General features: G+C 37.5%; 1 non-coding gene across 1 annotated transcript; it reads left to right on the top strand.

The window, feature by feature from the left end:
• Positions 1-511: 511 nt before the first annotated feature.
• LOC133807776 (small nucleolar RNA R71) lies at positions 512-618 on the top strand. Its single transcript, XR_009879670.1, has one exon. It is a non-coding gene; the product is annotated as a small nucleolar RNA R71 (small nucleolar RNA).
• The last annotated feature ends 10,892 nt before the right edge of the window (positions 619-11,510 follow it).

Here is an 11,510-nt window from a genome sequence, read left to right as displayed (position 1 = left end):
CTCTCCAACTGAAATTTGGGTGGTTTCTCCAACCAGGGTTGTACGTATGGGAGAATGTCTTGTTATATGCCCATAAGGCATTTCATTGCTCCTCATAAACCCCCCCCCCCCCCCCCCCCCCTCATTTCATTCAAAGCTAACCAGTCCTTAGCTAAGTGCTCAGTCCCTCCACAAAAAAACAAGGTTCTTACGGTTCCGCTTGAGCGATCATGTGTGATTTTTGGCCATTTTTTATCATTAAGACCTCAAACTGCCTTTCAAATCTTCGAGTTGGGCCTTAACACTATCCTCTTCTCAAAGTTGATAGATCCCAGATGGTTTGTGTCGGTTGGTGCTGTCAGTAGCACTTGGACCAGTCCTAGTGTGAGACTTTTTTGCGGTTTCTTCGAGATATTCAAGAGCATCGTCTGGCTCTTTTTCTAGGAATTCACCATTGCATAGCATTTCTACAAACTAACGCTCACGACTCGTGAGGCCTTCATAGAAGTAACTGACCAAATGCCAGTTCTCATAGCCATGGTGTGGGCACTGATTCAACAGATCTTTGAATCTTTCCCAGACTTGATAGAACGTTTCATTGTCCTTTTGGGAAAATGTGGAAATCTGTCGTTTTAGATTGTTGGTCTTATGGCCGGGGAAGTGTTTCAGAAAGAAAGATTTGGTCATTTTCTCCCATGTTCCAATCGACCTAGGTCTCAAAGAGTATAACCAGCTTTTGGCTTTGTCCTTCAAGGAGAAAGGGAAGAACTTCAGTCGCACAACATCAGCATTTTCGGCTCGGTTATAGAACGTAGCTACTACCTCCTCGAATTCTCTGATATGCACGTATGGGCTTTCATTTTCCATTCCATGAATGTGGGCAAGAGGTGATTCATGCCAGGTTTAAAGTCTAATGCGGGCATAATAGGAGGGAAGATAATGCATGAATGCGTGGAAGTGCGAGTAGGATGGAGGTAGTCATTGAGAGTTCTTGGTTGGATGTCTTCATTGCGAGCCATTGCGAATAGATTATTATTAGCGAAAGTTTGTAGAGAAGCAGGATTGGTGGAGGGAGTTCTAGAAGGAGTGGTGGATGAATTGAAAGAAGTGTCACTAGAAGTTTCGTGATGATTCATCCACTCTCGAAAATCAGAATTAGATTTATTATTTATTATTTTCTTTGCTTTGCTTTTTTTTTTTTTAATTTATTTTTTTGTTAAACTTGTTCCCAGGTAGATTTGTAGGTTTTTGGGTGATTTCCAACGCCTTACTAGAACTCCCCGAGGTTACTGAGTAAGTATGGTGGATCACAAGTCAACCTTTTCGACCAAACAACCTTTAAGCAGAGTAAAATTGCTTATTTTGACAGAACAAGCTTGGTTTTCTTATAGTAATAAGTTCAACAATGTAATATTTCAAAGATAGATGCTCGAAATGTTCCCAGGCTGATTGGGAAGGTGACCAAGATACCGCTTTAGGCCCACACTTGCCTAGACAAAACTCCCCGAGGTTCCCAGGTAAGTGTGGAGGGTAAGACTATCACAAACGTTATTTAACAACCAATCTTTCTAGACAGAACAATATCGGTTTCTACCATTTGTAATATTACACAATTGTTCCCAATACTAAGTGTTTTATGATTGAAATTTTATGAACAATTTTATGCAATTTTGGAAACCTAAATTCTAAGGAAAACTAAGGCAAAGAAAAAGGAAAATCCTAAACTAAGCAACAAAATAAACAACATAAGAATAAAATAAAGAAAAGAAAATTAAAGTGAAGATAAAATAACAAGCTTAATCTTTTCTTTTTAAATATGTATTAAACTAAAAAAAAAAATAGAATAGAAATTAAGAAAGAAAAATGGGGTAAGAATTAACTAAAAAAAAAAATTATATAAATATATATGGTTTTTTTTAACCAATAAAATGGAGAATAAATATATAGAAATATTTTTTTTTTGGGGTTTTTTTTTTTTTTTATCTTTTTTTATAGATATGTATATATATATATGAATATTTATATATTTATCTGTTTTTTTTTGTTTACCGAAAAAGAAAAAGAAAATGGAGAGAATATATATATAAATACCTATTTTTTTTCTTTTTATGATTTTTTAGTTAGTCTTTTTTTTTTTTTTTTTAAATAATAATAATCAAATTAACTAAATATTAGTAAATAAAAAAAATAAAAAAACTACACTAACACGATATTTATTCCAATAAAAGCACAAATAAAGTTACTAACGTTTTTTGTAAAAATTTCACTAAATCTTTGAAAACTACCTCCCCGAAAACGGCGCCAAAATTTGTTTAATGCACAAATCGTGACAACCACTAAGCAGTGGTTGTAGTATAATCGGGCCGTCGATCCACAAGGAGGTAACCTAAAATCAAAAGATTAGTAGAAAATAACACAAAAATTAGTAACAAGAAATAAATAAAAAATGGAAATGAAAAGAGGTTTGAGATTTTGGTATTGTCTTTTTGATAAAGTGATAAAATGAGATAAGTGAAATAAATGTAAGATGTAATCAAGAGTTTGATAAATAGAAAGGTTTCAAGAATCATCCATATGCTTGTTTAGTTACTTGATTACTTGACTTACAAAAATACACAAGTAAATAGTTCACATCCCAACATTTACTTGGAAAATATAACATTAAAGTCCATATTCTTTTCTAACAAAAGTCCATTTGAGTTATAAAGTTCTTTACTTTAAAAGCACAATGTTAATCTTATGAAAAATGTAAAATGACAAAATACCCAAGGGCAATAATGCAATAGAAGATTAGACATAAAATTATGTATCAATATTACTTTTACTAGTTAGAAGCACAAACAAAGAGCATGCCTAATCCTATATACTATATGCATAAGTAAATAAAGATAACAAAATATAGATGGAGATGAAAGAACATAAATAACTCAAATATATTACATTAAGAACATAGTAAATCAAAGTAGCAAAATAACATCACTAGCATATGGAATCATTCCTAACCTTCCTAGGAAGATTGGGCCATTATGCTCATGATTCTCACAAAATTCTAAGAAGAAAGTGAGTAGAAATTTTGCTATAGTTTCTTTACTCTAAAAATTACATACTAATTCTGAAGAAAGAGTCCCTATTTATAAAGGGAGAAAATGACTAAAAAGAAATTAAACAACAATTGGGATTTACAAAATAAATCTGAAATATTAATAATAAAATATGATTTTGAAAAATCAAATCTTATTAGAAATATTAACCTAGTTATTTTGGGGCATGGTCAATATGCTCTTTTTCAAAAACACTAAAAAAAGATGAGCTTTAAAGCTCAAAATGACAATTTTGCAAGGCCCAACACCCACAAAATATGGGTTGAAGGTGGCTGGTGGCAGAAGTGGGCTTTGACCAGGCACAGCCAATGGGAAGAAGACACGTGGCGCGACTGGCTGGGTCAAAGTTCGGCTACTGAGGCTGACGCGGGTCAAAGGCTTCGAATTGGGCTTGGAGGGCTACGCTGGCCCGCTGGAGCTGGGAGTTAAAGCTCCTGCGTTTGGGCCTGGGCTGGGCCGCTGGAGTGAGGGAGGCAAGGTGTGGGTCACTGGGATCCTTGGGGGAAGCTTCAGATGATCGGCTGGGGTTCAGCTGGATTGGATAGAGCTGTTGAAAGGTGTTTGGGCCGCTGGAAGTGACGTTGGGCTGAAGGAGAGCAGGCTGGCTGGCTGGCGATGTGACGGCCTTGGGTTGGCTGGCAGGAGGACGCGTGGCGCTGGCTGAAGTGCGCCACTTGGTGCTGGGGAGAGAGGAAACTAGGCGGGCTGGGCTTCTCTTTCCAATTGGACCACTTTCTTCTTTCAAAAATATCACCATTTTCTTTCTTTCTTCAATTTTTGTTTCTTTCTTTCCAAGTGCCAAAAATACCAATTGAATCCTACAAAATAAAAACAAAGTAAATTAAAATCAAATATTTTCATTTATAATTTTAATCATATTGATTTGATGAAAATATTAATTAAAACTTAATTTAGTTTGCTTATTAAAATAATTAAATGTGTATTTTTAGGCACTAATCACCATGCAAGAACGTCAGGTGGAGTTGCTGCAAGGGGCTCCTACCAGCCAGGGCCAAGAGCTAGAGGGCCTGGAACTATGAGCCCCATGTAGACATCGAATGACTTGACCTCAAAATGGAGCAGATAAAGGAAGTCATGGGACAGATGCAAGATCTACTTGCCACCATGAATCAGGGGCGAGCTACTGCTAAGAAGGCCCTTAATGAGGCTTTCGAAAAGTGAAGGAGAGACTGTTGGAAAAACTCATTGCAAGATCTTTATTTATTTTCATGCAATTTACATATTATTAAACAAACATGCAAATTCCTAGAACATGCTCCTATGAAATTGATACAAATACAAAGTAAAGTAAAAACTTACATTACGCAGCGGAACTGGAAAAACTTCATCCTTCAATATCTCTAACCCTTGATTCCTTTCTGTAGCAGAGTATTATCAAGAGATTGAACAAGATCAGCAACACAGTCTTCCTCACCAAGCCTTTGATCAACCTAGAACTAGTGTGGGCTGGTTCTCAACACATGAGATAGAGACCTTGAAGAGAAGAAGAAGAGAGAGTGGCCAAGAAAAGTTAGACTGTCTAGGTTTTCACTTACCAATCAACTGAAACTCACTTCCTTATGAAAACCCTAGATATCATATTCCTTATATAGGCAACTTAATGAGATTTATTTAAATTTAAATTAATTAAAAATAATAAACAAAAATAAAAGCCTTGGGCTACCATAAATGGACTTGGGCCCAATCTCTTTGTTTTGAATTTAAATCCAAACTGGGCCTAAATTCAATACCTTTTATTTATTTATTTTTAATTAATTAATTAAATCCTTATTCAAGTTAACTAATTATAATTTGATACTTGATTTAATATTATTTATTTATATTGATACCAATTTATCAATATTAATAAATTTACCCAAAGATTCTCTTTTATTATCTAAATCTCATATCTTTGTAAATTTTCCAAAATTGACACAGTCAACTTTAAAAATCCTAATTGATAATTAAATCAATTAATTGAGACATTCTAGATGATTTACTCAAAGGTAATACAGGGACCATGGATCCATAAAATCAAGCTCCAACAAGTTACCATGAATTTATTTACGAATAATTTCACTACCTTATTAATTCCTCGTGACTCCACTATAGACTTAGAATTGAACTCTTGAATTCATAGAAGTATTTTCAAAACCATAAATACGTTATCCATTGTTATAACCATTACAATTAGTCAATCCTCAATTGATGACTTACTAACGAGCTGGGTGCAAATTACCGTTTTACCCCTCATCAGTAATTTATCCTTAACTCCCACTAAGTTCCTTATAAATGATATTTCCGTGAACTTAATCACAGAAATGAGATCTCAATCATTTAACCTTTTGAACAAAGCAATTAAGGAAATCATCTTTTCACTTCTCATACAGAAGTTATAGATTTCGTATCTATGAATAATACTACCACTCAATTACACTAATAAATCTCCAAGATGTAAGTATGGGCTAGACCATAGGGTAAGCTGGTAACGAACAAGTCAAAAGATTTAAATAATATAATTAGCAGAATATTATCACTCAGAATTAAGATCGACTTAACATACGGTCAACGTTGTGACATTGATTAGATTTGATAACAACGATACTTATTTATCAATCAATAATCAATATCGGTCCTAGTCTGATGTAACTAAATATATCAGATCTTATCTACTTGGTCGATGCCTTGGACAAGACATCACACCCTGAATGTGTAAGTAGATCATATCATAGATTGCCTAATCAGTGAAAATCCAATGCACTGATCTAATCTTAGGACTCGTTCTTTTGAACATATAATTACAACTATAATCCACTGTGACCTAGTCACTATAATTGTAACTATCCATTTGTTCAGGATTTTATAAATGTTTATATTATTTCAATAATCATGTAATAAAACAAGCAAGCAACACGGTTGTCAAACTAAATGATTTCTACTACTTTTATTGATAATATGAAATCGTGCTACATGTCCGACATGGTTTTATAAGGGCATAAAGCCCAACAGAGACTTCCAAGAATGGGTGGATTGACATGCTCGGGAGGTGCAGACCCGTCAGGAAGACATGGAGCACCGGACTAGGGAGGCTGCTGAATCCATCCGCAATTATATGCAACAGCAGTAAACCTAAGGTATGGGGAGCTGCAGTTGGAACTGCTGCCCAAAACTAACAACGTCCTCCCATTTTTGGGTTCGGTGATGGTGTCATGCATGGACCGAAGGCTCAACCTCAGAATGAGAATCAGGGTCCGACCAGGAGTCACAGATCTGGTCGGGGTGCCTAAGCCAACAACAATAGGTAACCCTTATCGTCTGATGAGCAGATCTTTCCTATGCGTGGCATGGGACATGACTAAGCAGGAAATTTTTTGCCAATATCTCAGGGCGGTGGCCGTGACAGAAATCTTGGCGCTGTAGGATGGGATGGCAACCCTGGAGCACCAGCACTGAATAGGAATGGTCAGCCCCAAAATTAATAGCAATAGCCTAGTCAGTATAGACCGTACCAAGAATACCTTCCAAGATCCCGAAGAGAGGAGTCGGAAGTTTGTAGTGCATACAAACCCCATTATGCTGATGGGTATGACCATGATGAGGTAGGGAGCCAAGTTCCCCAGCAAAATGATTGAGGCGAACAGAATAACCAAGGCCAGAGAGGTAGCCAGCCCGAAAGACCATTTTTCCTACAAGGGCAGGATATCAACAACCAACCACCCTGAGGTGGAGGGTTTTAGGGAGTTCCTCCAGTACAAGGGCGAGCAGATGGCCAGTATGCTGGGGGCACGCCTTGGCCAAACGACCAAACTCTGTTTTCAACCAAATGGGTACTATGGGAGGTGAAGACCTTCTAGATGCTCTTAATTGTAGCAGGGAAAATCAGGATTCAAAGAACATAGCTCCGCCTGAGCCTGTTAGGGACCGGAGAATGCATGAGGTCCACAATGCAGCACAACCCCAGGCAGCTATAGACCCTAATATCCAGGCCCACCTAGATCTGTTATCACGACTGGTAAGGGACTCAACAACCCCTAAGTAAACATATATTGAAATGGAGAGGCAGAGAGGTTCCCCATTTTCAGAACGTATTAATCAGCTGCCCATACCTATCAAATTCAAAATGCTGACATGGAAGATGTACACTGGACTGGAAGACCCAGTATCCCATGTTCACAACTTTGAACTGCAAACTGATCTCCAGGGGGTTTGGGATGATGCTAGGTGCGGGATCTTCCCGACCACCGTGTCAGAAATCGCCCAGCAGTGGTTCTTCAAGCTATAACCAGGGTCAATTACATCATGGGATGGATTTGTACATATATTCTAGTTGCGATTCTCTTTAACAATGCCTTTATGGCCAAGCCGAATGACCTGGTGGACATCAAACAAAGAGATAATGAACCTTTAAAGGACTACATTCAACGTTTTATGCAAGAAGCCACTAGAGTGAAATCCCACAATGATGATGGTAAGTGGATAGCTGTCAATTCGAGAGTCAAAGTAAAAAGTCTATTATGGAGTAGTTTGAAAAGGAAGTCTGCGCGTACCACCTAGGAGTTCCTTGATCGGGCAGAGGAATTCATCAATCTTGTGGAAGCTGAGCTGAAGGTGGATAATCCAACTCAGACAGCTGCCGAGCAGGGGAAAACGGATGCTGGGAATACCACTAACCCTACAAAGGGAGGTAAGAATGGGGCTAAGAATGGTAAACACAGTAATGAGGCTGGAAGTAGCGGTAACCAGAATGACAATAAGAAGCCTGAGATCGTCGACAGCCTAAACCACGAGAATATGTGTAACGCCCTGGATAGCCAAGACCGTTACACTGTGTATTTAAATAGTGCTTAACTCGCTAAATGAGTCATTAGGCCATAATGTGCATCTAAATGTGATTAACGGTCTAGGGTTAAAAATTTCGGTCAAAAGGAATGGATATTTCTTTAAAATGTTAAGTTGTACATGGGATCCCATAAAAACGGTTACAAAGTTGTTTACAGTACCAAAAAGGTCATTACAACTCAAAAGTTACAATCCTCCGACCTAAGCGGCAAAAATAGGGTTTAACTCTACTTCCTTTGAGAAACCTTGGCTGTGGTGGTCAAGCGGCCGCATATGTACACGTCATCACCTAAGCTCTCTGACTCGTGGCTGGTCCAGGTTTCCTTTCCCCTTACTTGCACCACATAGCACGTGTGAGCCAAGGCCCAGCAAGAAAACTTAAACATGCTCTTATGTAGTGAATAACACATCTCCAAGTCATAATAAACATGTCCAGCAGTAATAACCCTACTCATGCATGCATACCATTCATATAAATGACTACAACATCATATGGGACCAAATTTCCTAAATAAATGATTAACTGATTCATATCGGGGCCCATTGCCCAAGTACATGACTAATAAATCATACCGGGGCTCAGCGCCCTAGGATCTGGAACTAATAAGTCACCCTGGGGCCCATTGCCCTATCCCAAGAATAACCAGCCTTGGAGCTGGCTCAGTGTACCTAGCGCTTTAGTATTCCACGACCATTGGGTCGGAGAAGTCTATAATGCACTCCTGATTAGGTTTAACCATATCGACCAGTGCTCAACGCGCTATTGCCGCCCTTGACTTAGAAGTTAATGCTTTTCGACTAGTGCTCAGCGCTATTACCGTCCTTGACTCATAAGTCAAGTCTTTTCCAATTATACAATGCTAACAGGCATTCATTTCATAACAAATATCCATATACATAGCACTCAACATGCTTAATCAATAATTCACAGGCTTAATCATGCGCATTTACAGGGGCCAACGCCCTAATCAAGAGTACGTTCAGCATTCGGGTCAAGCCCTAATCATGTACATCACATAATGGGTGCAGTTTTCTTACCTCAGGTCCAAGTGTAATGAAAAATAAGAACGACCCTCGAGCATGATCCGGATCTCAAGACCTTAGCGATAACCTAGTCACAAGAAAGTATAGAATCCCGTCAATAACGACCAAACACTGGCTTCCGGACCAATTCCTAGACACCGAGACATCGAATTCTACTAAACTGGGTATTGGGATAGATCCCGAGCCCTAAGGTTTGAGTTCCCGCACTCAAAACCTCCATTTTTAAAAAATTACCATTTGCGTCGCAGCACCCCACAGTAAGAGCCGCGACTCTCACAACCAGAGAGCCCATGTAATGACCCAACTAATTCTAGACTTTGGACCATTAATAACTACTATACATAGACACTAATCTTAAGAAAACATACATATGAAATAGTCATAACTTTATTAAAAACTATAAAGCAAAGGTTAACATACATAAGAATTCAGGGTAGGATATGGGATCCCATTGTTTGAGAATATAACATAACTTAAATCTTAAATAAATTTGTTACAAAACAAAGTGCGGAAAATACATAGAAAACATAACTAAAATGACTAAAAACAACTTCGTCCTTGAATCGTTTACGCAGTCCACCAAATCCATTCTTTTTCAATACACATTCCCAACCCGCCAAGAATCTTTCCGCCGCCAAAACTATTTTCCTGCACATATGAAATAAAGGAATGAGCCTAATGCCCAGCAAGGAAAATCTATTAAAAGCATGACACATAAGCATAAACATAAACTATAAACTATAAACATATAACATATAATATAAACATATATCATAATTCTAACCCATGTACATAGTAAACATTGAGGTTTGCTAACTAAGAAACTATAAGCCTCAAAATACAATGAGGTTTGCTAGCTAAGCAACTATAAGCCCCAAAAACATAAAAAGGTTGGGGTTTGCTATTTAAGCAACTATAAGCCCCAAAACATAAAAGTGTTGGGGTTTGCTATTTAAGCAACTATAAGCCCCAAAACATATATAAATCATAACATTTAAAAACATATTCATATAAGCATATAATAACTATCCTATTTTCCTTACCAATACCGGGATGTGAGAACAAGGACAGAATTTTGGAACACTCCTAAAACCAATAATAGAAAGGTGAGTATTTCCTAAAAGAAAAGATGAAAAGAAATGAACTAAAACCACCGAGAAGATACTTACCGACAAGAAACCTCAAGTTCAAAGAACTTAGATGCCTAACCAAGAATTGAAAACAGGGAGTTAGAATTTGAGTAGAGAAAAACTATAAAAACATACAGAAATGAACTAGGAATAGGAATACCTTTGAATGCACTATAACCGAACTACATCTCGATATCACAATACACACTATTAACATTACTTCTCAAGTGTTTAATAAGCTTAAGATGTTAAAGCGTATAACCCCAACCCAAGTATTTGACACTCTAAAGTAAACCTAGCTGCTTGAAGGCTCTGAACTTAGCTTGAAGAATGAAAGAAATGGCTTGGTAATAGGTCCTATTTATAGAAGTCAAGAATGAAAAGATCTTCTTTTTGCTTGAATAAAAATAATGACTATTTAATTGAAAACATCTGAATAATTGTTCAGCACACGCTTAAGACTCGGTCAAAAAGATTCCGAGGCTTATCAAGAGGTTATGGAATAAAATGAGCTCGATTTCAAAATTATTTAAAAACCTTGCCCTAGAGCCGATATATCGCCCATGGTAGGCGATATATCACCTGGGCTTATATTCCCGAGGCTCATCGAAGTGTTTGTGCGAAGCTACGTGTTTTTTGTATTCCCCGAGTGGTGATATATCGCCCCTAGAGCTGCGATATAGGCATACGCTGAAATATTATACACGTGATTACACTTTTTCAGCTTAATTTGAATTGAGTAAACACCTTTGACTAAGTCCTATAACGATTTCAAAGCCGCTGGCAGACTCTAGGGTTTTCAAATATTCCTCTTATAAAACTATTCCTAAAAAATACTTAATTTATTAATAAACATGCACACGACAAGTGTCATTATCTTATTGGGTCTATCTAAACCTTATAGTATAATAATATCATCTTCATAATCAGCTATATTAATCAAACCTTATGTTAAAATTAATATTCTTAAACTATAGGTTAAACTTATAAAATCTATAAGTGTTGCTACGAGTTGTCCAACTAAGTCCCGGCTTAATCAAACCGAGATGGGTCTGACACATACTTTCGTAGCATTGAGTTGTGGAACACGTTGTGACTATCTGCTAGGGCTGGCAGTAGGGCTAATCCATATGCAACTGGTCCCACTTTGTCCAATATCTCAAAAGGACCTATAAACCGGGGACTAAGCTTGCCTTTCTTCCCAAATTGCTTTACGCCTTTCGTAGGAGATATCTTTAAGAAGACTTGATCTCCGACTTTTAATTCCACATCATGTCGCTTGGCATACGCATAGCATTTCTGACGGCTTTGAGCAGGGAGAATACGCTTTCTAATCAGCGCTATTGCTTCTTGCGCTTTTCTAATAGCTTCTGGACCGAGAAGCTGCCTTTATCCTACCTCATCCCAATGTAACGGT

This window comes from Humulus lupulus, chromosome X (assembly GCF_963169125.1).
Source record: "Humulus lupulus chromosome X, drHumLupu1.1, whole genome shotgun sequence".
NCBI lineage: Eukaryota > Viridiplantae > Streptophyta > Magnoliopsida > Rosales > Cannabaceae > Humulus > Humulus lupulus.
Note: the sequence above shows the minus strand (reverse complement) of the source record. Positions and strands in the feature narration are given on the sequence as shown.